We start from the raw sequence: 27,218 nt of genomic DNA, 5'->3' as shown, positions 1-27,218 counted from the left end.
CAAGAATTGTGCGATTTCATGATCATCATTTTCATTCTGTTTGCAAATTATTGAATACATAATCATTTGATGCAACAATTCAAATATCTGATATTCAGAAAGACCATCTATATTCCATTCATAAATGGTTTTTTCATGGTAAGATTTTTGTGTCTGTAAAAAATCTTCTTCATAAAGAATATCCATAGGAGTGCTCCTGGGATAAAAATGACTTGTGGGGGCAGTCCTATGAGAATTTCTGGAAGATTCTCCATAATGTACTTTATTTATGGAGGTTGGATTTTCTTGAAAATTATTTTCAATTTCTATAATTTGAAGAGGTGTTAATTGTTTTTCAGTTGGGTTTTGTTGTCTGGATAACATATTAATGAAAGCGGATTCTCCAATTTTAAGAGTTTTAATCTTATCAACCAGAGTATCCATAAATTCTGTATCTTTCTTAGTAGAAGATAACTTAAATTTAGTTACTTCTAATGGAGGCTTAATTGTTATTGGAATTATTTCAGTTTTAACTTCTGATTTTGGCTGTAAATGACAATTATTCTTAATGTGATTAATAGTTTCTTCAATTCTGGTAAGTTGTTTACCAGCTGTTTGGCAAAACAAGTTTGTATAATTATGTTGTTTGAATATAGGTACCATATCCTGGATAAGAATAGGATCCCTATTATGTGATTTATGTGAAATTTCCATATAAGCAGCAATAGCTAAGGGTTTAGTATTATTACTACCTAATGGTTGTAACTCCAGAGGTTGAGTTGGTGGATGGACCGAAGTAAAACTTTGACCATCAGTGGTTACCCAAGTTTTCTGCATATTCTCAATAACATTAATTTGAGATTCTATAGGCGTGATATTTTCAACATACCACCAAGAGAAAGATTGTATTTTTTGATGTTGTGCTAAATGAACATAGTATTGGTTTTTGTATTGTTCTAACTGGAGAGGGGTATGGTATCTAAAATACCATTCTCTAAATGTCCTGTATTTTTCTTTCTGTAAATCCTCATTCAAGGCTTTTCTGACTTTACTTTTTGGTGTAAAATCCATTAAATTTCAAATTTCATATCACTGGCTGTAGGGCTGTATGGCCTTCTGGATTCATAAATACCATGTGGTATCTAATTTTCTGAAAATTGCACTCCCTGAACTATTGGATCAGTTGGTTGTTTAGGTTGAGTATCACTAGGAGGTCTGGATGTTGGTCTTGAAGACATTCCCTACAAAGCCGACTCAGCTGGTTCGGATAACGATTGTCTGGATGACTCAGGTATATCTACTCTATAAGATGGAGCAGTTCTGTAACTGGTACTTGACATACTTCTGGATAGAGATCTTTGTGGTCTCTTGAAGGTAAGATAAACGTTTCCTCCTTGTGTCTGGATAACTTCATCCAATTTTTGTTGGATGAGTGGCCTGGCTGGAATAGTTTGATTTATCTGCCATCTCTCTAGAAACTTAATTTCTTGCCAAGGTATAATTTTTGGCACTGTAACCTGACTACTGAAAAGGTTTGTGTCTATCAGGACAGTATGTCCTAGATCACTTTGTTTCCGGATATAAGGGTTAAGGGTTGATAAAACCTTTAGATATATTCTCGAAATTACTGTAAAGGGTGGTGATCCTGGAAGGTACTCATAACCATTAGATAACACTCTAAGTTCTAAGACTTTAGACAAATTAGCATCTGTGAGTGCTATGCTCAGGTTTGGGTATATATTGAAATATACTGGACCATGTGAGAGGCTAGTTTTTATAGCTCCCATTAGTGATGCTCTCCAATCGAGACATCTACCATCTCAAAGAGTGCACTGGATGCTGGTATTTTGAGCTAAGAGAGTCAAAGGTTTGAAAGCTATCTGGACAAGTCCTATGTAGACATACTTGTATTTCTGTAGAAAAGGATAAAGATCCTAAAAATGGAGAAGATACATGATCTTATCATCATTCTGGATAGATATTGCATGTTCGAAGGTTTTGATGATTTTTCTACTGGAAAAGTCAAAAGTTCCTATCTTGTAAATGGTATCTGGTTTGACCTTAGGAATAGTCCACTTATCAAGGGCTTCCTTAACATCCTGGTAAGCTACAAGCTCTCTGGCTTCCGATGTAGAAACTACTGTATTGGCTACTGTATTTGATACTATATTGGCTACTTCTTCTGAAGGTTCAGTACTCATGTATGAAAGTTAGGGTCAGACTTACCGTCGTATATTTGTAACCTCGGCATGCTGAACCTTTTCGGTGCCTCAAATTTCTCCAATTCTACCAAAAATGGCGTTCTCGGTTTGACTGAGGAGGTTACCTTGGCGTCGTGTCGTCTCCTCTAGAGGTAGTCCTCAAATCCTCCTTAGTCCGTCCAGGAGCTCGGCTATCAACGGACTTTAACTTCTTTGGTGCGCTGCTCCGGGTGTCATTGTGAGTCCTCTTGGATCTCCCTCCATTAGTCGTGTCGAAACAAAGTTCCTTCCCTTGGGCTTGCTGATGTTCATAGGCTTCCTTAGTGCGATGTGTTCTTCGAGAGTCCCTCTCTTATTGACTCTCCTTGCCCAATCTCCCGTGAAGGCCGGTGAGAATGTCCTTTAGTCCTGTCATGCTGTGGGACTACAGGAATCGTTCGTTGTCCCCCTCTCTGGGCATCCTTCTTGGCTGCTAGCATCGGCGTGTCTTGCAACAGGAACGGTGGCTGCATAAAGTTGTTCTGCATCATGAAATTGACAACCGATTGTAGGTTCGCCAATTTGTCCACCATCCCCTTCATCTTGTCGTCTCTCTGCAGGCATCTATATTTCCATACCTGGAAGTCTTTCTCGTTATAATACTCGCTTTGATCGGCCTTTTTTGGTACATCTCCCTCTTGGCCGATGTCATTCTCTCTGTTATGGTTACCTCGAGGCTCTTCATTGCAGCCGTCGTCCTCCACATTGGGATCAAAATGCTTACCACTCCCAGTGGGGATATCGTCCCCAACCCTCTCTTTCTGTCTGTCGTTGGCCATCTATTCTCCTTTCATTCCCACAGACGACGCCAAATTGTGTGTGCTGATTTCTGACCACACTGCCCAAACAAGTACTCAACTAGAGAACACTGGCAGAATAGATTGCGCCCGAACGGCCTGCAACAGAAAGAAAAGACTCCGGCGGTGGTTCGTCCACCCGGAGGTACTCTGACGATCAAGTCAGTTATCTCTCAAAGATAACAAAAGTGCTTAACTCACTATTCAGAATACAAAAGGCGTACCTTTGACCCACGAGGGTGCCTCATTTTAATAGCGAACACTAACCTGATCCCCCAAGAAGCCTAGCTTCCATGGACTCTGGCCCAATGTCAATCTTAGACTCCCTTTTAGATAGAGATAAACTCCTTAAGAGTCTTATTCTTATCCAAGCTGAAGTTTTCCCCCATTTTAGGACTCTTGTAACTTATCCGCTCATCTCGGATTCCGATATCTCTGCAGATAACCTCGGCCTAGCTGAAATCATCTCGGCGTCATGACCAAGACACGTGGCACCTCGATTGACACTTCGGTGTCACCTTTGTCACGTGTTGTCATTCCAAAAATATGTCCCCACACATCCCTTCCCCAACTACTACCTACAACCCCTTCCTCCCACAATAACTCTCCCATTAATTCTCTCGCCTTTTATGCACCCAGTCCATCCTCTTCTTCTTTGCACACATCCCACCCCTTTTCACCATTTTCTACTGGGTGAGAGCAAGGGGAAATATGAGCCTGGGCAGGGCTTACTGTGGTGGTGAAGGGCTTTGAATTTTAAATTTATGAAGAAATAATGTTTATTTTTATTTTAAATTTTTGTATGTTTACAAATTCAAAATTAAAAGACAATTTAAAAGGGAAGTAATCAAGGTGCTGTTGGGTCACGGTCACTACACAACTTTACCTGACCAAACTTTTCTTCTTTTTTGTTGGTTTTTTTTTTTTTTTTTTTAAAAAAAAAAATATTCTACGCATGCACACATTAATGTAATGTACAAAAATAATAAAATAATAAAATGATAACAAATTACCCTTTCTTACCAATAATGCGAAAGTGCATGATGTGGTATTATTTTGAAAAATAATTCATATAAGAAATTATTTGGAAAATACATTTTAATATGAGAGTGGTATTCTTATAATTATAACTTATAATAATGAATGTTTTTGCATAGAATGAAACAATTATAAAAAGTTATGAAAAACTTCTATTTACACATTTTAAATTTTTTATAATACCTAATATGGTACTTATGAAGCAAGTTTTGCATGTGTGGGTATAATGAGATGTTAGTTGAGTACAATGGCCTTAGATAATATATTAGTTGCCATTACATTTCGAATGGCTTTAGCTAATGTAAGGATTTTATTATTAAACGGACTAACTTGTTGATTGCTAATTGGCTAGCGTAAATTGGAAAAATTATGTAATAGTATGTGATCATACTCTTTCACCAATTACTATTTATTATGTTCCTTTATGTTTCTTAATCACTTAGCATAAATAGTTAATCGGTGGTACTACATACACCAATTAGTGTAATAACTAGTGTATTAACACTAGTTATGACATTATTATTGATCTCACTCATTATACAAATTACAAATACAAAAAATATCTTAAATTATGCCACATCATCAATTAGTATACTAATTAATACACTAATTGGTACATATAGCATTATTCATAGTTAATATTCCGCCTTCTTCACCAATCATACTAGCACCACGTGTCTGTATTTTCAGATTATCGAATAATCACGAATAATATTAGATGCATCAATTGGTATACCAATTAGTGTACTAACCGATGATATGACATAATTTTAAAGATTTTGAATATTTATAATTTGTATAATAGGTGGGATTAGTAATAATATGATAAAAGGTTCGTTTGAGAAGTGGGTTGACTTTTTGATTTTTTTGACTATTTTAGCCAGGAGCTAAAAAGCTTGGTTTGGGAAGGGCTTTTGGTTTTCTTGGCTTTTTTGATTTTTTGTGAGAGAAATAATGTAATGATTATGGGTTAGATGTGATCTTATTGGGCAAAAAGCGTATTTTATTTTTTGTGACTATTTTAGCTCAAAAAATCTCAAAACCAACTTGCAAACGGAGGCAAAATATATTGATACATTAATTAATATAACAATTAATGCATGTCGCATCACCGAATAATACCCATGCAATTGAACAATTCTTGTACAACCCCAATCAATGCTCGTCACTTTCTAAAAAAAAATCAATGCTAGACATGTTATTTAGTTATTTTTTCCTCTATCCATGTCTTCAAAAGTCAAATTATTCCTTTTTATTTTTTTGTTGATCCCAATTAACAACAGTTAGGGGTGAGCAGCGGATATACCGATCCGCCAAAACCGACCGAACCGAACCGATCCGCCGCATTTTGGACGGATGCGTGATGACGAGCGGACGGTTGCGGATTGATTTTCTCCAATCCGCCAATTTGGCGGACGGATGGCGGATTTGAACTTCCTTTGGCCGCAACCGAACCGCCAAACCGCGAGCACCCTTAGTAATTTATAAGACTTTATGTTTTTAATTTGTTTAAATATTTTGTTTGTGTTTTCAATTGAAAAAGAGTTCAAATATTCTGTTGAAAAAAAGTTTTCAACTTGGATATATTTTTTGAATTGAAAAAAATAAACATATTATTTATCTATATTTTTTGGTTTTTAAATCTAACTTTAAAAGTAATAAGTAGAAAATATAACATATGCTAGTTGGTTTTTGTTTTCAAAAACATATATAAATGTAATAATACAGAGACATACAATCTCTACTATTGTTCTGCTCATAGTTTTGATGATTTGAATTGTTTTTATATTTTAAGAACCACAGATTGTAATATTTTATGTGGATGAGGCATGCAGTGATTGTGATATTCTAAAGTTTCGAACTTTCTTTCTTTGGATGATACATGCAGTAATTGTAATACTTTTTTGAGTCATTGACTGTAATACTTTCTTTTCTTTTTTTTTTGAGGAAGTGCACAAGTTGAATTATGTTGAAAATTTATAAAATTTCAAACCGCTAAACCGATTCGCATCCATCCGCCAAACCGCCAAACCGCTCAATCCACATCCACCGGATTGGCGGACGGATGCGGATTGATTTTCTCCAATCCGCTAATCTGGCGGACGGATGGCGGATTGGAGGTTTCGTGGCCGCAACCGACCCGCGCCCACCCCTAACAACAGTGGAACAATGCTATGGCTAACTTGAAATTAACTAACATGGCTAGCATTGATTGGCTAGTCTTCGAATTGGGCTATTGCACTAGCCAATTAGTAATCAACAAGATTGTTCGTTTAAGAATAAAATCTTTACCCTAGCTAACGTCCTTCGAAATGTCATGAAACCAATATATTCTACAAGTCCTTTGATATTTTGCTTTCATGGATGTACTTATTGTTGTTAGGAGGGGAGTTGCAATTTGCACACACAGTACTCTTAAATTCACTTAATAAAAATTAAATTTTTATTACAATTTGACCTTTGAACGCAATTATCATTAAGAATAAAATTACAAAAAAAAAAATTAAAATATAAGTGCACCCACCTTCCCACCTACCCCACTAGCAAAAAAAAATTGATTACTAACAAGTAACATCAAATTTAGTTTAGAAGGAGTTTCTTTTCCCCGCCCCCCGCCCCCCCCCCCACCCCACCAAAAAAGAAAAACAAAAAATTTCTATTAATAATAAATACTGAGATGGGATATTCGGCAAATATTATGATTGATAATGATATGGAAAGGGATGCCGAATATAAAAATATCTATACGAAACTTCCCTCAAAATATCTATAAAAGAATAACTTCGGAAGTTGTAGTTATACTCAACATCTCATTGCACCCACAAATGCAAAACTTACTTCATAAAGTACACCATATTACAATGTATAATGTGGGAATTATAAAAATAATTAAAATGTGTGAATAGAAGTTTTATACTGTGACATTATCATTCCAAAACTTTGACTCCACCTATTATACAAATTATAAAGACCCACAATCTTTAAAATTATATCGCATCATTTGTTAATACACTAATTGATATATCAATTAATGTATATAACATTATTCAAAACCTTATAATTATAAGAATACCACTTCCATGTCAAAATGCATTTTATGAATAAGGCCAAGTTTGGCATGTGCGCAAAAAGTCAAAAAGTTACTCAAAAAGTTGAAAATTTATCATTATTCACCAAAAGTCAAAAAGCACGGTTGCACAACTCCCGATTCTAATTTTTCCCTACACACTAATTTATACAATTTTTTAATACATATTTTTTCATAAAAAGTCAAAAGGTTAACCTGAACAAGCATATTTTTTTTTCTCAACTTTTTAGTTTAAAAAGTCAAAAAGTATACTTATTTAGGACATTTCAAACAACTCTTAAATTTTTATATGAATTATTTTTCAAAATAATACACATCATGCACTTTCGCATTATTTGTAAGAAAGGGTCGTTTGTTATCATTTTATTATTTTCTGTTGTTTTTGTACATTACATCAACGTGTGCCCGGAATAAATTTAAATAAATAAAAAAAAAAAAAAAAAAAGAAGAAGAAGAAGAAGAAGAAGAAGAAGAAAAGTTAGGTCAGGTAAAGTTATGGAGTAACCATGACACCTTAAGAGTCTGCATCTTGAAATTTAAAGATACAAAAAATTAAAATATAAATAAACATTTTTTCTTCATCAATTTAAAATTCAAACCCGTTCATCACCATAGTAAGCCCTTCGCAGGCTCCTACTTCTCCTTGCTCTCACCTAATAGAATTAAGATTGCAAATGAATTAAGTTATTCACGAACAGGCTCGATTTAACTCGTTAAGGGCTCAACTCGTTTAGTAAATTAGTCAAACTCGAGTTTGAATATTAAGCTCCTTTAATAAACGAGTTGAGCTCAACCTCAAATAAACTCAACTCGTCTTTGACTCGTTTATCTTTATTTAAATTATATAATAAATATATTATTTATATATTAAATAATATAAATAATATTTTTTATTAAAATAATATAAATAATATTAAAAAAAGCTTATCAAGCTGAGCTAAACCGACCTCAAGTTTCATTAATATTAATGAGTCAAGTTGAGTTCAAACCCAATTACTTATCGAGCTGAGTTTGAGTTCAATAAACGAACTCAATAAGAAAATGAGCCAAGCTCGAGCTTAAGTTTGATTCAACTTGACTCGTTTGCAACCCTAAATAGAACTTCTTTCTTTACGTTTTTTCTTTGAAAATGGTGGAAAAGGGTAGGGTGTGCGCCAAAAAAGAAGAGATATGGAATGGGTGCATAACGGGGGAGAGAATTAGTGCAAGAGTTGTTGTAAGAGGAAGGGGTCGTAGGTTGTGTGATTGGAGACGAGATGCAATGGGTCAGAGGGAAGGTTTTGAAGTGACCGGAACGAGTTCTGACATTGTTAAGTTTATAATGGATTATAAGAGGATGGATAGATAAAGAAAAGTTTGAATGGCTTCGTTTAAAAGTTAGGTTGGTTTTTTTTATTTTTTTGACTATTTAAACTCCAATTAAAAAGTTCATTTGGGTTGATTTTTTTGATTTTTTGATTTTTATGAGAGAACAAGTGAAATGATTATGATTTAAATCTGAAATTTTATTTGATTGACTTCTCTATTTTATCTTTTTGTAATTTAAGCCAAAAAGCCAACCCAACTCGTATTCCAAACAACACCATACTCTTTTTAATTTTTTAAATAAGAATGAAACAATAAATAATAAATAAAATACAAATTGATGAGTGTAATGAGTTACTTTTGTGATGTAAATATAAATAAGTTCTAATAGGTAGTCTCAATCAACACTGTCTGATTCTCAAAATGAATTATCAATTCTAGAGGCCTATGATCATCTTAATTATTATCATACATATATTTTATCTTTACCATACTTAAGACTCATTTTGGGAAGTGGGTTAAAAATCACTTCAAATTTTTTAATCCACTTCCCTCTCTCACAAAAAAAAGTTAAAAAAAATTAAAAAGTAACTTTTAAACATCTTTCTAAAATACCCCTTAATCATAACACACATTTTAAATTTGACTATAAATATTAAAAAAAAATAAAATTAATGGATATGCAGTCAAACTTATACAAGCCACAATGTATTTTTTTTTTTTTTTTTTGTGAGAATTATTCGTTGCTTTGTGAGAATTATTCGTTGCTCCCAATGTAACAACCCTCACTTTGCCCTAGTCATGCTTGCATGCATTTACATGATTCTGGCTTGTTAAGTTTGCATCTATAGACCTTGATTTGTCTTGTTTAAGTGTTGCTTGCATGTTTTGTCCCTTGCTTGGTGTGTAGAGCCGAGGTCATCTAAAGCCTAGGTCACGCCTTTGAACCTTTTATACCTAGGACCATCTTGGAACCACTTTGGTTGACCTCCACCTTCGCCCTGACATATTGGCCGAGATGTCGTCATCTAGGCCGAGGTGTACGTCACCCAGGCCAAGATGTGTTTCATCTAGGCCGAGATGTTACCATTTAGGCATCTTAGATCTTTGATCCTTGCACTTAGTGATCTTGTTCTGGACCGGTATAACCTAGGTCGAGGTGTGACACGCCCAGGCCGAGGTGTGGCACATTTGGACCATGTGTTATCCTTTCTAGCCGAGATCATTGAGACCCCTTTTGCCGAAGCCGATGTTCTAACCCGAGATCCTCGCCTTGCCAGAATGCCTACGCCACCTTGTTATACACACCTTGTCACACTTTTGTCTTGTCATTTAGTCACTTTTTAAAGAAACCCAATCCGTAGTGCCACGTGTCCCAGCAGAGGGTTAAGTCAGCCGGCAGAGAGAGAAAACATATCATTGTGTGTCATATCTTTTGCATGGTAGAGAGAGAAGCTCTAGGAAGAGGAGAGGAAATTAGAGTGTGAGAGAGCTAGATCCCAAGCTTGATCTTTAGAGTTTGAGCCGTTTGATCCGTGTTTTGAGGTTAGATTCTTGATCCACTCTTGTTGTTCTTTGTATTGATCCGATCACATTGCATGATCTAGCATGATTCATGAGCCATGCGTTGATTTAAAGCTTGTTTTAGAAAGAGAAAATGATGTTTTTGTATTCTTGAGATAAAGCCATGTTTTGATCCGAAAGTTTGTATCAAGATCCATGTTTTTGTGTTTGTTTTCATAAGATCTTCAAGTATAGGTACCCAGGTCCATGTTTTCGAACTCATCTCATGAAATCTCGGATTTTGAATAAAGAAGTTATGATTTTAGCATTCATGTTCATGTTCTTCATATTCTTCAAAAGAAACCCAGATTTTCTAGACTTCATTTCCCTAAATGTGGTCATCGGGACCATACCTCGGCCAAAAGGTGTGGGACCTCGGCCAAGACCTGGTTGGTACCCAGCATGTCTTCCGAGATGAAAAACAGTGTTTGACTCCCAGCACATGACTGCTTTGTTTTGACTTTGTTTTGAGAGAAATGCCGAGATCATTTACACTCATACAAAGCTTGTTTTAGGAATGCATTTTATACCCATCTTTGAGCATCCTTTCCCTGTCTTCTTGAAATGCATTCAATGGGATTTATTATGTACTTGTAGGCCTTGGATCCTTGCTTGTAATCCCCACACCCGAAGAGCTATGTGAGTGGTATTTTAATAAAGTTATGTTATAAAGTTTTGATAAAGCTTTGCTTGGTTTTGGAAAAGTATTTGATCAAGCATGAATGATTATTCCTAGTTTGTAACAAGTATTATATTTGTTTTGATGACATTCTTTGAAAGTCCTTAGTGCTAGGGGACTATAATGCAACTAGTACCCTTGTTTTGAAAGTCCTTAGTGCTAGGGGACTATAATGCAACTAGTACCCTTATTTGAGATATCTCCTTTGCCTTGCCACAGACGGTTTACCGCGTGGGTTTTTCCAGAATGTCACCCCTTGTATTATATTGATGCTAGTAAGCATCCCTTGAAGCTTTGAAAGATTTGACAGATGAACTTGGTTCTTCCTTTGATTTTGTACAAGATATGCTATGTATTGTTTGATAAAGATCTTGAATATCAGTCATGCAAACCTTTATTTCTAATATCATTCACTGAGTATCCAAGTTCACCCTCTCCTTATATATATGTAGGTGACAAGCAAGAAGGCAGTGATGCCTAGATGATTATTTGCGACTTGTTTTGGATTCATATTTTGTAGCATCTTGAAGATTATGCTTCTTGGCTTGGTTGTTGTATTTCTTTTGTATATGTTGGCTTGAGAAGCCTTTTGATCAAGATGTACTATGTATTTATTCTATTTGTATTCAAGTTGTAAACCACGTTATGTATGACATTTCATTTGATCTATGCATAACTCTTATGGACTATTTAGATTTAAATTTATTGCTTTCGCACATGTAAGCCCCATATGTATTCTCTGATTGTATGTGAACTTAGTAAGTTGGCCTTCAGTAAGCTCGGATTACTGGCCATCATGGCACCATTCTACTAGGGACGAAATGGGATCGTGACACCCAAGGCAACATGTCACATGTGACAGATAGGTGGTGCCTCACACCAATGAAAATGTGCCAATTAAGCTAGGTGTCAGTGGATCATGGTAAGTCAGCAACTAATAGTAAACTCAAACTTATTCTAAATGGCAACATAATAGTAATAGACGGACGGTTAATGCGTTAAACACTTGCTGATGTGACATTTTAAAGTGTTTAACATCTTAAATGTTTCTCCATTATTGCAAAGTTGCCGTTTGAAATGAGTTTGACTTAATTACTAGTGACTTACTCATTACTGACACCTAACTTAGATGGCACATTTATATTTCTTGGAATTTTCAAAGCCTTAGTTATCATGCTTCCCTCTATAAGATGTGCAGAACTCGTGTTTTTATCAAATTCTTTGTGTTTTATTTTTATTTTTATTTTTATTTTTTTAGGATACTCAATTGTTGCTTTGAATTTGCATTTTTTAGGCATGGCTGGTATGACGACCTATGCTGGTTTTTATGAGCTATGCTCTCCTAAGCAAGGAGAGTATGTTTTTGTTTCAGCTGCCTGTGGAGCTGTTGGTCAGCTTGTTGGGCAGTTTGCAAAGTTATTAGGCTGTTATGTTGTTGGAAGTGCCAGAACCAAAGAAAAGGTGAATGCCCCTCCACATTCCATTATGCTATTCATGCTAAAATAACCAGTTAGTGGTTGGCCCAGTCAGAACTATATTGATTGCTCAATCAATGTATGTGGTCTGACACCTTTTCCTTAGCTAGCATGTTTGCAGAACTCTCACAAATTTTGAAATTTTAGCCAAAGAATAATTTATGCTGGGTTAGAGCAAGCATGGTCACTGACTCTTCTTTTTTTTTTTTTGTTCTTTTGTTTCTTTCTTTTACTATTTTTCAACCAAGGTTGATCTGTTGAAGAACAAATTTGGGTTTGATGAAGCTTTTAACTACAAAGAGGAGGACTTGGAAGCTGCTCTGAAAAGGTGAGCATTTCATGTTCTTATATAGAAATGCATAACAACACTAAAAGATTTAGAGCCTGAGTACATTGCTGGATGGAATGGCTGCTAATATAGACAACCTTGTTCAAGGAATGCCCCTTCATGAATAAAGCATGAAATTCTACAAGCCACCTTTTGACTTACCTTGTATAAAATAGATGGTGTCCAAAACTCAGCTCCTTGGGGTCGTTTGTTGAAGATTACATTTCTCTTTTCTTTTCTTTTTTTTGAAAACTAGAAACTAAAACTTGTTTGGTTTATTGTTTTCATTTACAAAAAAATGGAATTGATTTTAAATTTCACTTTTTTTGGAAATGAAAAAATGGTAAAACAAGTTTTCATTCTCTCCTCCTCCTCCTCCACGTCTAGCCACCATCCACTGCTGCCACCACCCACCTACCAGAAAACAAGGAATTGGCAACGTTAACAAACAATATATTTCTTCATAAAAGTGTTGGTCTTTTTTTTTTCTTTTTTTTTAAATCTCAATTTTCCCAAATTCAATATCTTCATTATCTACCCCTCCGATTAAACTTTTTCTTAGGTTCTTTCCGAATGGCATCGATATTTACTTTGAAAATGTTGGAGGAAAGATGCTTGATGCTCTCAACATGAGACTCCGCGGTCACATTGCTTTGTGTGGTATGATCTCACAGTACAACCTTGAACATCCCGCAGGTGTTCACAATTTGTTCTGTCTTATCACAAAACGAGTCCGTATGGAAGGATTTATAGTTCATGATTACTATCACATGTATCCGAAGTTTCTGGACATGATCTTGCCCCACATAAAAGAAGGAAATATCACATATGTGGAAGACATAGCTGAAGGCCTAGAGAGTGCCCCAGCTACTCTTATTGGGCTTTTTGCCCATCCCAATGTCGGCAAACAGGTAGTGGTTGTTGCTCGTAAATGATGATGTTGTTGATGTCCTGGTAAACCCTAATGTAAATTCTTAATATGCTTTGACTAAACTTATTAGAGAAATGGTTTCTTATTGGGATGATGTTGCTAGAAGCTATTTTTTTAAGTTTTAACCAATGTATGAGTGTGAAGGAAGTGTGAATGTGAGTGTGAAGATAAGTGTGACGGGTTGTATATGCTTTGCCCTATTTGTTTCCCAGTTTGTGAACTCTGGTAAGTTTCTTCATTACTCTCTACTTTTGGTTTAATAAATATGAGTGTGACGTTTATTTATTATGCTTTTAATTTTTGATATACGAAAATTAATGATAATTTGCAATATATATCTGATTTAGAAGAAGAATTCAATCGCTTAAGAGTACTATTATCAATCACTTCCGGTCAATCTATCATTACTTATAATTGAATAATTTTTACTATTAAAAGACGAATCAAGGTTGAACAAATTTTTGTAAAGCGTCTCCAAAAATAATTATAATATTTAATTTTGATTTAATTTTTATCACTAGGATAAGTACCATGGGCCTTATTTGGTACCCTAAACTGAAAGTATTTATATTTCTTAGTTCTGTTTGGGTATTTTCTTCCCACTTTCAACCCTTAAACACTTTCTTTGTTTAAGCGACTGAATAAAATGACATTAACATTCCTAAAACTGTGAGTCTTAGAATATTGTGGGTGTTTGGTGTAATTTAAAAATAATTTATTTTAACTATTAGCTTAATTTAAGTTGAAATGGTGTGTTTGATGTACCTTACAAGGTTGCAACTTATAACTTATTGCAACTTAAATGTGAAAAAAAAAAAAAAATTGATTTCAAAAAGCATCTCAAGGGGTGCTTTTCAAATTCAAATTTTACGAGAGCTTCTATCTACACACACCAAATCCCCTCTTTGCACATCCTTCTCATTACACACACCAAAAAAATTAATTCCTAATTATTTTACTCACTGCACACACATTTCATTCCACATCTACCCTCACACACACACATACACACACACACACACACACACCCAGACCGACCCTCAAACCCAGCTCTCCCAACGGTGCAAACACACCCCTTGAAGCTGCATCTCTAACATTGCTCTCCCAACAATGCAAATACACCGATTGAAGCTGCGCTGCATCTCTCACATTACCTTCTTCACACATTACCCATCTCTCCCCGTAGCTCCTTGCTTCACACAGCTTTCATCCCCAAAGAAGCATTGAATTCCAGCACATTTTCAATCCTCGTTCGTTGTTAGGTTAGTTTACTTTTCAATCCTCATTCCTATTTGAATTTGTAATGTAGAGTTTTGTATTAAACCATTTTCAAAGCGAACAAGTTGTTCAGAACTGGTTTTCTGAAATGGAACAATTTGTTCGGACGTAGAAATCCAAAAATAATCAATAATTTCAACAGTAGATTTCCGAAAATTGTTCATTGCTTCGACAATCAACTTCCGAAAATTTTGAATTTGGACAACACTCAACTTCCAAAATTAAGTTTTAGTTTCGGTTTTCTACTTCCGAACAAAATATGTAGTTTCAATTTTCAACTTCCGAACAGTTTTTTTTTCTTTCCCCCCCTCTTTTGTATATTCTTGTTTCAATTGTATAGTCATTAAACATATTATTTTTTGCAGATAATATGGATTCAGAATGTCAACAATGTATCCCACCTACGGCTTCAAATAGATGACGTCGTGAATTGGATGTTGACCATGAACGGGGACGAGGGCGTGGGCGAGGACGAGGTCAAGGTCGTGGTCGAGGTCGTGATCTAGTTTCGGTAGAATATGATATCCCTAGTGCCAGTCAAAGTCGAAGCCGAAGCGAAAGACGAGTTCAAGGTTATGATATGGTTGACATTGCTACGGAGGATGCCTCTTTACTCGATTCTCCTACTGTCCAGGAAGAGGACCTTACTCATGCTTTTCTAGGTGGACCGACTTATCCATCAATACTGCGGAGTTTCAATAGTCATGTCGCTGTAGCTGTTTGGCACGGGGAGGTAAACATTTCTGAGTAAAAGTGAAATTCATTTGTATATGATTTTTTTTTTGTGTGTGTGTTGTATGGTAGTTTCTAATAAGATATTATTTGTGTTATAGGAACGAGGTCCCCTAAAGTGTCATAATCACTCTTCGAAGATCCTTGCATGGCTATGGTGGTCAATAGATAACAACACCAGATTCAAAGCCATGATTGAGTAGTCTGGGCTGACACAGTTAGCTCATTGCACTTATCGGTTCGTCAACAAGCTTCTAATCTCCAGTTTTGTTGAGAGATGGCAACCTGAGACGAACACATTTCACATGACAGTTAGTGAGATGACCTTGATCCTAGATGATGTTGGCACTATTCTTGGCCTTCCCATTGTAGGCAAATTAGTCAGTGTACCAGATGTGACAGATCATCATGGAGTTACACTGCTGGTTTATCGCTTGGGGATTACTGAACGTGTAGCACATGAAGAGGTTTCTACTTCTGGTGGGAATTCAGTCAGGCTTGAGTGGTTGTGAAGTCAATTTGCTGGTGTCACAAATTCAAACCCAGAGGAGGCTATACAGTGCGCTGCTAGAGCTTATTTGTTGTTTTTGTTGGGATGTACACTCTTCAGTGACAAGAGTGACGGCAGGGTTCCTGTTGTTTACCTTGGCTTATTGATGGATTTGGGATCCATTTATACTTACGCCTGGGGTGCTGCTGCATTAGCATTTTTATACAGATAGTTGGGGTATGCTAGCCGGTCCGGTGTTAAGCAGATGAGTGGTTTTATGACTCTTTTGGAGGCATGGATTTATGAGCACTTCCGAGCATTCCGACCTCATCAGAACATGGGCTACAATTAAAACATGCCACACGTGTACCATTGGGCATCTAGGAGAGAGGCAGGTTCCTCCATTAATCATTTGAAATCTTTTCGAGCGGAGCTTGACAGTTTGGTAGCGACTGATGTAAGTTTACTCATCCTCAGATAATTTTAACACTTTCTATTTATCTTACCCTTCATATACTTTAATTCAAAAACACTTTACGTTTACAGGTTATTTGGGATGCATACCACAGTTGTAGAGACCGGCATCCATGTAACCCAGTTACGTTCTACCATGGATGCTTAAAGTGCTTAGATGTGGTCGGGCCCTATCATCCAGATAGAGTTCTGAGGTAGCTTGGCAGGGTTCAAACCATCCCAGATGCACCGCTAGCTCCCAGTCATGGTGCTCGAGGCAACATATCTGCACGATATACAATCATGTATAGATACTTGGATAAGATCTGGGAGGCTTGGGATAACCACGTGTTATCTGAGCAGCGTAGGAGCACACCAGTTCGTCAGCCTTGGGAATGTGTACCGGGTTACATGGATTGGCATAAGAATATCACGCACCTATATGTTGAGCACACTGATGAACCGTGTGTCATTGACCATCAGGATTTCAGCCAACATGCCGATGCAATATATTATCCTCGTTTATGCATTTGTAACTTACTTTTTATTTTCTTATATGTTCCCTAAAATGTGATATTGTTTTCAAATGCAGTGTATTGCACATGCACTGCAGATTGCACATCCTATTGTTGAGGTTGGTTATGAGGAGGGGATTCGACATCCTCATCGACTTTACCAGGCTATCGAGACTATGACGCATGTCCTTGAAGGTCAGCACATTGACGAAGCTGGACCTAGTTATACTGGAGGTTGCTTTTCATCTCCGACATTGACATACAGTCATAGGCTTGGCGCAGGCATACAGCTGATTCGTGACATGTTATTTGTTAGTTGATGAATTTTTTTGTGGTGTTTTTTGTAAGATGACATTGTTGTAATGCTAACAGTGGTTAATATTTTCTTATGAGAATGAAATGGTAACAATGGTCGTTGATTTTGTAAATGATATTTTGTTATTAGAATTGAATGGTAACAATGGTCGATAACATTCAATCCATGCCACAGAACACATCAACATCAAAAACACATCCATTAATTTCTTCCATAATTGTAACATTGTCAAATGCATACATGTGTCATGCGATATCAACAACATCAAATGTCTCTCGAGTAGCTACAGTATCATGAATAATGTCCTTGAAATGCTGAATACGGCGCGCATATGCATCATCCCAGTCGACAGCACAAGGGTGCCGGTATTTTCGCCAATTGGTGGCTATAAAAGGAACTGAATGGCCTAGCTACAAAAAAACCTACACCAAATGTCAATTGAGTTAGTGGTCATACCTCATAACTGCTTGTGCATGCACAAATTGATAAGTTTCTGTTATACCTAGATGAAATGATTTCCGTTGACAAACCCAATGGCAATCTCGCGTCTATCAAGTTGAGGTACTGGCACTATTCTAAGAGGTAAAAAGGTGAGACATTGCTGTAATGACAAGTGGTATAACACAAGATTGTAGCAAGATGCAACAAGATGCCCCATGTCTGGCATAGGTATCCAATGTGAGTATCCAGGATTGTCTTCAAAGTATGACAATATGCTTGTCAATTCTTCAAACCTTTTGTAGGACCCATAAAGTGTAATGTATTCCTCTTTGTGTGTGCAGCTCACCCAACAGATCACACCTAACCTGAGCCCAATCATCTTCTGTATGACCAATTGAAGCAGCTATAGCCCTAAAACCACAATTCCCATTTGCAGCTACATCCTTGACAAACTTAATGTATGGTTTTAACCCAGAAGGGAAAACATCAACATATGCACCAGGTTTCACTGTTCTAGTAATGTATACCTTCCCTTTCGCATTCATCTTCTCCTTTCCCTTAATAGGTCGTTTCTTCTTGGTTTCCAGAGTAGAAGCCAATGTAGTGATTTGAGTGTCCCTAGGTGAGAAGAAATCATGTCCAGATTGCACCAAATCAAATGTACGCGGGTCACGACGGGTAGAAACATTGATCTTCTTATGATCCCGAGGACGTGTTTTGGGCTTCACCTTCCGGCTCAAGAAGAAAAATGCTTCCTGGATATACAATCTCTTTCAACTTCTTCAAAAGGTCCAACCGCATGGTTCTATCACTTTCATTAAACTTGTTCACAAACAACTCTACTTCTGCATGACAACTAACCTCCATTTCCTCTTCTTTGTTGCATATGGAGATATGAAGTTGCCTCCACTGTGAGTGTATGGTAGCAAGTGGTATAGGACGATCTTGTCTGATGTAGTCAACAATCTCATGGGCACAAGGTAAACCATGAGTGTGGCGAAGGACGCATCTAGAAGCTTCAACATCAATAGCAATGGAATTAGCTCTTTTACTCTCTACAAGCAAATACTGTAATGCAGAGATAGACACATTACCCTGTAGCTCCCTGAACTGAGAAGGTTTAAATTGATGTTACACAACAGTTAGACTTTTCTCAAATGAAGCCTTGATATCAATGTGTTGCAACTCAAGCAGACTGTGTATTTTCTCAAATGATGCCTGAAATGAGACTTGACATGAACCCAATTGTCTTTTAAGTTTTGCATGTGCACTCTCAGCCCTGTTCAATTCAATGTAAGTCAAATTAAAATCAAGTACATGGAACTTATTAATAACATATTGAACGAAAATAATCTTACCGGTTCGTTGTAACATTGCCACAATGCATACACGTGTCTGTCCATGCCTCCACAAATTTCTCCTTGTAAGGAACCAACCAAGTATCCATGACGTATTTGACTGCATCAAGATAACTACTGAATTCCTTATTAATGATTTAAGACGCTCATCGTATTGAATTTCAGAAGATGAATACACTAAAAAGTTCCACTCATGGCTGAACTTCTCCCATTTCTGCTGTCTCTCAAACATTTTCTTGCATTTGGTCAATACATTCTTACTGATATGCCAACGACATAATAAATGTCTGCTACACGGGAACATCTTTTGTATGGCATTCATCAAGGCTAGCTCTCTGTCAGTAACAATAATTGCTGGCACAACAAAATCATCCATGACATCACGCAATGTAGCTAACACCCATGCATAGTTATCGGCCCTCTCATATTGTAAGTATGAGAAAGCTACAGAGAAAGTCATTTCAGTTGATGTCACTCCCACAATTTCAAGAAGAGGAAGATGATATCTGTTGGTTTTATATGTGCAATCCATAATTAATATACGTGGGAAAGACCGAAATAAGTCCAAACTGGTAAGATGTGCCCAAAACAAGTCTGTCACAATCATCGTTGTAACGCCCCAAAAAAAAAAACATAAATCCATCACTTTAGACATGCATTATACAAAAGAAATTAACCATTTCTATTCATCAGAGTAGTTCTTACAACAGTATTACATGTTAACAACAAAAGTAAATGCCCTATAGGCTTACAGCTTTCCAAGTCAACACTTGGTTACACAAAAGAAGAGTACTAACTCTATACAAAATGAGCCCTTGGCTTGCTATACATGTGATACAAATAAAACAACCAAAAAGAGTCTTCAACTCTCATCATCATCCAAGCTATGTCCTTGGAGGTGGCATGCTACCTGTACCTGAAAATAATGTCCCATATAGGGTGAGCCAACGCCCAGTAGAGATATGCTAAACACAGTATGAGCAATAACTAAGACATTAGCAATTGATAAATGTTCAATTTCCACAAATCAATTCATGACCCATTTCCATTTTATAATCACTGCGACTATGTTTCATTCCACTTTCCATTTCTTAACAGTTTCACAATTTATATCAATGGCTCAGAACCTGGCCAACCATTTGTATGAGATAGTAACTCATATTAAACATTTCCCATTTCTCAATAGATAAACATATTAGTTGTATCAACATCTCAACAGATAAGCATACAAGCTGTATCCACATTTCAACAGATAAGCATACTAGCAATATCAACACTTCCAAAGATAAGCATATCAGCTGTATCAACACTTCCATAGATAAGCATATGAGCTGTATCAACACATTATCTGACAAGCATATGAGCTGTATCAGTGGAGTCCATCCCCTATCTCCTCCCAAACAATATCCGGTTTAGAGGTCCATCCCCTATCTTCCCCTAAACCGTGGAGTACATCCCCTATCTCCTCCCACACACACAACGTATATACACATAGGTCATATACACAATCAATCAATACATAACGTTAATGTATTCTATCAACCGTGATACTCTATGACATAACCAATTGATTAGTTTTAGTTTGCCTAATCATCATGCATTGTCTACAACAATCAAAACTACCCTCCACCGGTAGCCCAAGCAATTATTTCTAAACAGATAATAAAAGCTTCAACAGATGAAATATCAATGTTTTCAAAAGTGGGTGATTAACAAATCCAACTCCACTATTCTACCATATAATGAGTCAATTTCATTATTTCCAACTCAATTCCAAATACCAACACTTTTCCTAAATTAATTATACCAATTAATTTGTACAAGAAATTAGGGCTTTCTCCCCCATTTTCCAATATTGACCCAATGGTCCATATATCAACAACCAACATCAATACCACTATTTTGAAACCCAAAATACTCATTTTAGAATCAAAATAATAAAACCCTCTTTGACATTTTGAAACCCTAAGTCCCAAAATTACCCAACTTCAACACTTTATCAAAATCACCAAAAATCTATGTTAAAGACCATAAGAGTGAGTAGGAATCCCTACCTCAAATTCGGAGCCCAAGAGAAGAAGATGAAGAAAACCAAAATGCTCCAAACTCCAAGATCCACGGATCAAAACGAAGCCCTCGACGATCAACACGACCTTTACAAAGGGCAAAGGGAAGGAAAACACTCTAACTAGATCAAACCCTAGAGAGAAGGGAGTTTCTAGAGAGAGAGGCTCTCAAAATATTTTTTAGAAAGCAAGAGAGGGAGAGAAAGCGTAGAAAGTGATTCAAAAGTGCCCAGCTGCCCTCTATTATACGACATCCCCGCTCGAGCGGAAAACACAATTCTCGAGCGTTAAGCACAAAATCTGGACACGCTCGAGCGCAAGAAGGCCCGCTCGAGTGCCAAGACACAGGAATAAAGTACATCCGCTCGAGCGAGAAAACCAGTCCGCTCGAGAGTAGATTCCCCCTTCCCAGAACTTACACCAAAACAGAGCTACCCGCTCGAGCGCCAACAATCTCGCTCGAGCGCCACCCGCTCGAGCGCAAGAAACCCACTTGAGCGCCAACAATCCCGCTCGAGCGCCACCCGCTCGAGCGCAAGAAACCCGCTCGAGCGTAGAAAACACATCTGCAGAAGTTTTGCAGGAACACGAAATAATGGGAGTGTGCAATCTCCGCTCGAGCGCCAAACAGCCCGCTCGAGCGGAACGACAAAAAACCTGGCAACAAAGATTTAGACCAAGGCTCGACCTACCTGCTCGAAACAAGTCCAACACATCCCAAAACTCAAACATAAAGAATTAAAGGATGACAACGAGGTATAAAACCACCGACTCCACGGAACCAAAGTCTGGAATACAACAAAAACAAAAGGGAAAACCCAGATCACTATAATCATGGACTCTTCAGACCGATGGCGCTCAATGTAATTATACTTGGCCAATTCACCCAATAAATGTTGCATCTGTGATCTTCCAGCTTTCTGTACCACCCTGTTTCGATGGCGTACATCATAAATGGTTTTAAGTGTGCTTATATTGAGGGCATCTCGCTATTTCAAGGTTACTAGGATTTCTTTTGGCCGAACCATGCTCTTTGACATATCCATTAACAATGCTTTCTCATCCTTTGATAGCCTCCCCTCATATGAATGTCCCTCAAGGTGCTCCGCAGGTGGATGGTTATGCAATCTGCATACTATGGTCAATGTCCATTCATCATGTGTGGTAAACCTGTGAGCCCTCATATCAAAAGGACAAGCACACTTCTTCATACCGGTTATTCTTGATGTATTGTTGCCATCATGTTTTAACTTCTTTCTCGCTCTATATTGGCCACTCCTCTCACAAACAAGATGCATCCTGGGTCTTTTTTTCCCTCCACCATAGTCTGATGTTTTGATTACAATGACCAAACCATTTCCCTTTCCAACTTCACGTACCCAGTTGAGCAATTCATACTTACTTTTGAATACTTACAAAATCAAATAAATATTATCAAACATTTACATTTGTTGAACAATTTGAAACATAATCATTATAATTTCGTAGAGTGAACCTGTTCAGTTGTGAATTGAGTAGTGTAATCCAATACAAAATCCGAGCAAACCTGACTTCCTTGAGTTGACACATATTCCTACATGTTTTGTATAACATTACAAATTTTTAATGGCATTATAAAGATTAATTTTCAATTCGAAACTGTAAATTTGGTATGCAGTTTGCAAATTTGGAATATAAAATGGGAATTTTTTTTTTTTTTACTTCATTCGGAAGTACAATGTTGAACAAAATGCTAATTTTTGAAAGTAGTTGTCCGAATTAATTTTAAAATTTCGGAAGTTGAATGTTGTAAAAGTTAACTTATTCTGGACAACAACTTCCAAAATTAAATACTTATTTCGGTAGTAGATTTCCGAACAAAATAATATACTTCGACTCTGGTTATCCAAACGACGCTGAAAAAAAAAAACAAGAGACACTCACATTTCCTTCGTTGTGTTTCTCATAAACATTTATTTGCTGATTTTCAGAAGACAAATCCTCCATAACAATGATGAATGAGGAAGAAGCTACGAATGAGGAAGGTTGATGCTTTCCCTTCTAGCTTAATGTATGGTGAATGAGGAATGTTGATGCTTTCCCTTCTAGCTTAATGTATGATGAATGAGGAAGAATTCAACAGCTTCAACAGCTTCAATGGAAGAAGCTACGAACTTGGAGCTTCAACATATGTGAAGTCTGGATGTGCATTGAGATGTTTTGAATTGGGTATGATGTCTAAAATTGTAATTTCACTTAGGGATAAAATTGTAATAAAAATAAATATCATTAAGTGTGTGTATAGAGGGGATTTGTTGTGTGTAGATAGAAAAGCTCCCAAATTTTACGGATAGCTAAAGCTGAAGAAGTCAAAATACTTAAATGTCATATATCATCACAAAATATTACCATTAAGCCAACTATATAAACTCCTATTATATTCTCTCTCTCTCTCTCTCTCTCTCCTCATTTTACATCTGAGAATACAGAGAGAACACAGAGAGCTCTAGAGAGAACCCAAAGAACTCTCACATTTTTGCCCAGATTGAATCTCAACGTGCGAAGATCTGAAGTCGATCGGAGGCACCATTATCTCCGACGAAATCTAGACGACTAAACTTCCACCCCATCTCCGATGAGTTGTAAGTTTAGATCTTCTTTTTGTGCACAACCAGTTATATATATATATATATATATACGTATGTTTACAGTATGGAATTTTATTTTATTTTTTTGTTTAGGGTTGTTTTACTTGTTTTATTTTTCAATGAAATCCTAAACTTACTAATTTGTGGATTTAAGTTATGATTTATGAAATTAGGAAAATCATTTGAGTTTTAAGATTTTGTTTTTTTGATTTACAACAAGTTATATATATATATATATATATATATATATATATATCTTTACACTATGAAAAAAAAACAAAAATTTGTTTTGGGTTTTTTTAATTGTTCTTTTTTTCAATGAAACCCTAAACTTACTAATTTGTGGATTTAAGTTATGATTTATGAAATTAGGGAAAACCATTTGAGTTTTAAGATTTTTATTTTATTTTATTTACAACCAGTTATATATATATATATATATGTTTACACTATGAAAAAAAAATTGTTTATAGGTTTTTTTAATTGGTTTCTTTTTCAATTTGTAGAGCAAACTAGCAAAATTGCTCATTGTTGATAGTTGGTTCACCTTTTGTTAGGGTCTAGTCCCTTTTGTTTTTTTTGTACCAAAAAAAAGAGAGGTTGAAATGGAATTGTAATAAAGTACATCAATATAAGTACTAATTATTAACTTTAATTTATAAAAGAGCTTTTTAAAAAATAAAATTGAAGAAAAGAAAAAAAATTTACAATTTTTACATCTTATAAAAATGACAATTATATAGTAAAAAACTATTTTACAGCTTATTCAACCAAACACTATTTAAATTCATAATCTCACAGTTGCACCAAACAGATTAACAGCTTTTGTTTAAAACTAAAATTTATAATCTGTTAAACTATAATCTATAATCACTTGTTTACAGTTGCACCAAGCAGGACCATTGTATCCTACTCCATATTTGAATAGGTCTCCTATGCCAAATTTAGATTGATTAAGTGGAATTGACAAAATTTTGTTCAATTTGCAACATACTTTTATACTACCTTTGAAAATGTTTTTCTATAGTTTCAATTAATACATCTTTATTTGCACAAAAAGAATATAAAAAATTACAATCCCTCCAGAATCGTATTTTTAGACTAAACTAAAGTGTTTTCCTTTATATATTATAAATTTTATTACATATATAAAAATCTTATTCTTTAGTGCAAAATAAATAAAAACAAATTGAATATGCATAATTGCTCTTTAAATTTGGAGGCCGATGCAAAAATAGCACTATAACTATTCGTATTGATGTCGAATTCCAATGTTTTAGGAAATGCTGGTTTCTGTTTGAAGGAGTCAATGGAGTTTCTATAGTTGGTGGAGTGCTTGATGGACAGGGCGCTGCCCTTTGGGCTTGCAAGGCTCCTGGCAAGAGTTGCTCCGATGGAGCCACGGTAGGTTAAAGATTCGTTTGAAATTAATATTTTTAATAAATTTTTAATTTTTATAAAAAGCTAGGCACAAAATAAAAATAATAGATTGACTTTTTATAGTGATTTTTTTATTTTTGAGTTATTTTAGCCCATTGTCGAACATGCTTAGATAACAAAACATTCTATACCCTATGAAATCTACTAATCCAAACATATTATTGTACAAGTATCACCTACTTAACCCATACATGGTATGTGATGTGTTTGGTATGACATGGGTATGGGAGTACAGCTTGAGGGCAAAATGAGTATGTTTTAGCCTTTGTTTGGGGTGTGAGTTAGTTTTTTGACTTTTTAACTTTTTAGCTATTTTAACCTGAGGTTAAAAAGCTTTGTTTGGGATAGGCTTTTTAACTTTTTTAACTTTTGTGAGAGAAAAAATGAAATGATTATGGTTTAGATATGACATTTTGTCTTATTGGACTAAAAAGCTTATTTTGTCTTTTTATGACTAAGATAGCCCCAACCCAACCCAAACCTTCATGCCAAACGAACCCTTAAGTGTTTTATAGGAATTTGGGACATAAAGGTAAATTTCTTTTAAATATAGAGGTACTTGAATAACATTTCCGGCCTAAGCATGTTTGGTAATTGACTAAAATAAAGGCAATCTATTCTTCTTATTTTGTGCATGTTTTTTTTTATAAAAATTAAAAATTGACCAAAACTATCAATTCACAAACGAACCTTTAACCTACCGTGGCTCCATCGGGGCAAGTCTGGCCAGAAGCCTTGCAAGCCCAAAGGGAAGCCCCCTGTCCATCAAGCACTCCACCAACTATAGAAACTCCATTGACTCCCTCGAACAGAAGCCAGTTTTCGGCATTTCCTAAAACATTGTAATTGGATGGAGCGACGAGCATGCCATCAATACGAATAGTTATAGCATTGTTTTTGCATTGTCCTCCAAAGTTTGCTGGTCTGCCAATCAAGTACCTTCTTGGCGGCACATAAATTGTGGCTGGCTGTGCCGAACCACAGGCTAAAGCCCATGCACTCAAGAAGGACTTGGTTGAGTCGGTGTTGCCGTCAGGCTTGGCTCCCAAATTTAATACATTATATGTGATTGGAAGAGTTGATGATGATGATGATTGATGGAAGAAGAAGATGGTGAAGAGAAATGTGAGAACTGGAAGAGATTTCATGATGGTGGAGGAGAGAGAGAGATGAGTTTAGGAGTTGAAGAGGTTTTGAATTAGTTGAGAGGTATTTATAGAGGATATCATGTTCTTGTAACTGAAAAAATCACAATACTTTTTTTTTTTAGGTCCTGTGTAACTTAAAGTTTCCTTATCTTGGGACTAATCTTCCATTTATGAAAAGGAAAGTTATAAAAAGAAAAAAACACACAATAAAAATGATTCGTTATGATATTTTTGAAATGATCAAAATAACGGTTGACGTTTTTTTCATTGGAAATAAAACACATTATTCTTTACAAAAATTCAATATAAAGTTGTCAAAATAATATGTAATTTAGGTATATAAAAAAAGGAATAGATAGGGTTCATAAAATTTTCAATATTGTAACAATGTTCACACCAAGTAAGATGTTGATATTGTTGTTCAAATTGTGAAATTAAATAAATAGATTCACGAATAAATTAAAAAAATAAAAAAAATATCAAGAACACATGTTGAGAATTACAACAGAAATACACAATACAATAAAATGGTAAAGAAAGCAAACCGAAGCCTGCACGGTAGTAGTTTCCTTAAAACAGATTTCGCCGCCTCACAGGTCGAGTGCTTGAGGAATTTCGGTGTTTGTCTCCCGGGATACGATGGTCAAAAACCAGCTACGGCAGAAGTACTTTCTGTCTAGCTTAGCGAACAAAAACTGTGGCAACACTCTCTCCCTGTAGGAACTTTCTAGCAAACTGACTAAAGAATGGAAAAAACAATTTCTGTGTTTGAGACTTGACAGGAGGGTCTCAATTTATATATGTATAGGGGAGAGAGGAGAAGCCTCCAGCCTTTATGGCTGGTCACTAATGCACCATTAACCTCTGCAATAAAGGCAGGAGTTACAAACCCCATTAATGCACTATTAAACTCTGCAATAAAGGCAGAAGT

At 36.0% G+C, this 27,218-nt stretch overlaps 1 pseudogene; it reads right to left on the bottom strand.

The window, feature by feature from the left end:
* Nucleotides 1–26,287, bottom strand: part of LOC145793624 (polygalacturonase-like) — a 129,535-nt pseudogene extending 103,248 nt beyond the window's left edge.
* Between the last annotated feature and the right edge of the window lie 931 nt (nt 26,288–27,218).

The sequence above is a fragment of the Camellia sinensis genome, chromosome 6 (genome assembly GCF_055761805.1).
Source record: "Camellia sinensis isolate YWXY chromosome 6, ASM5576180v1, whole genome shotgun sequence".
Classification (NCBI taxonomy): domain Eukaryota; kingdom Viridiplantae; phylum Streptophyta; class Magnoliopsida; order Ericales; family Theaceae; genus Camellia; species Camellia sinensis.
The sequence above is the reverse complement of the archived record's forward strand: the minus strand, read 5'-3'. Positions and strand labels throughout refer to the sequence as shown.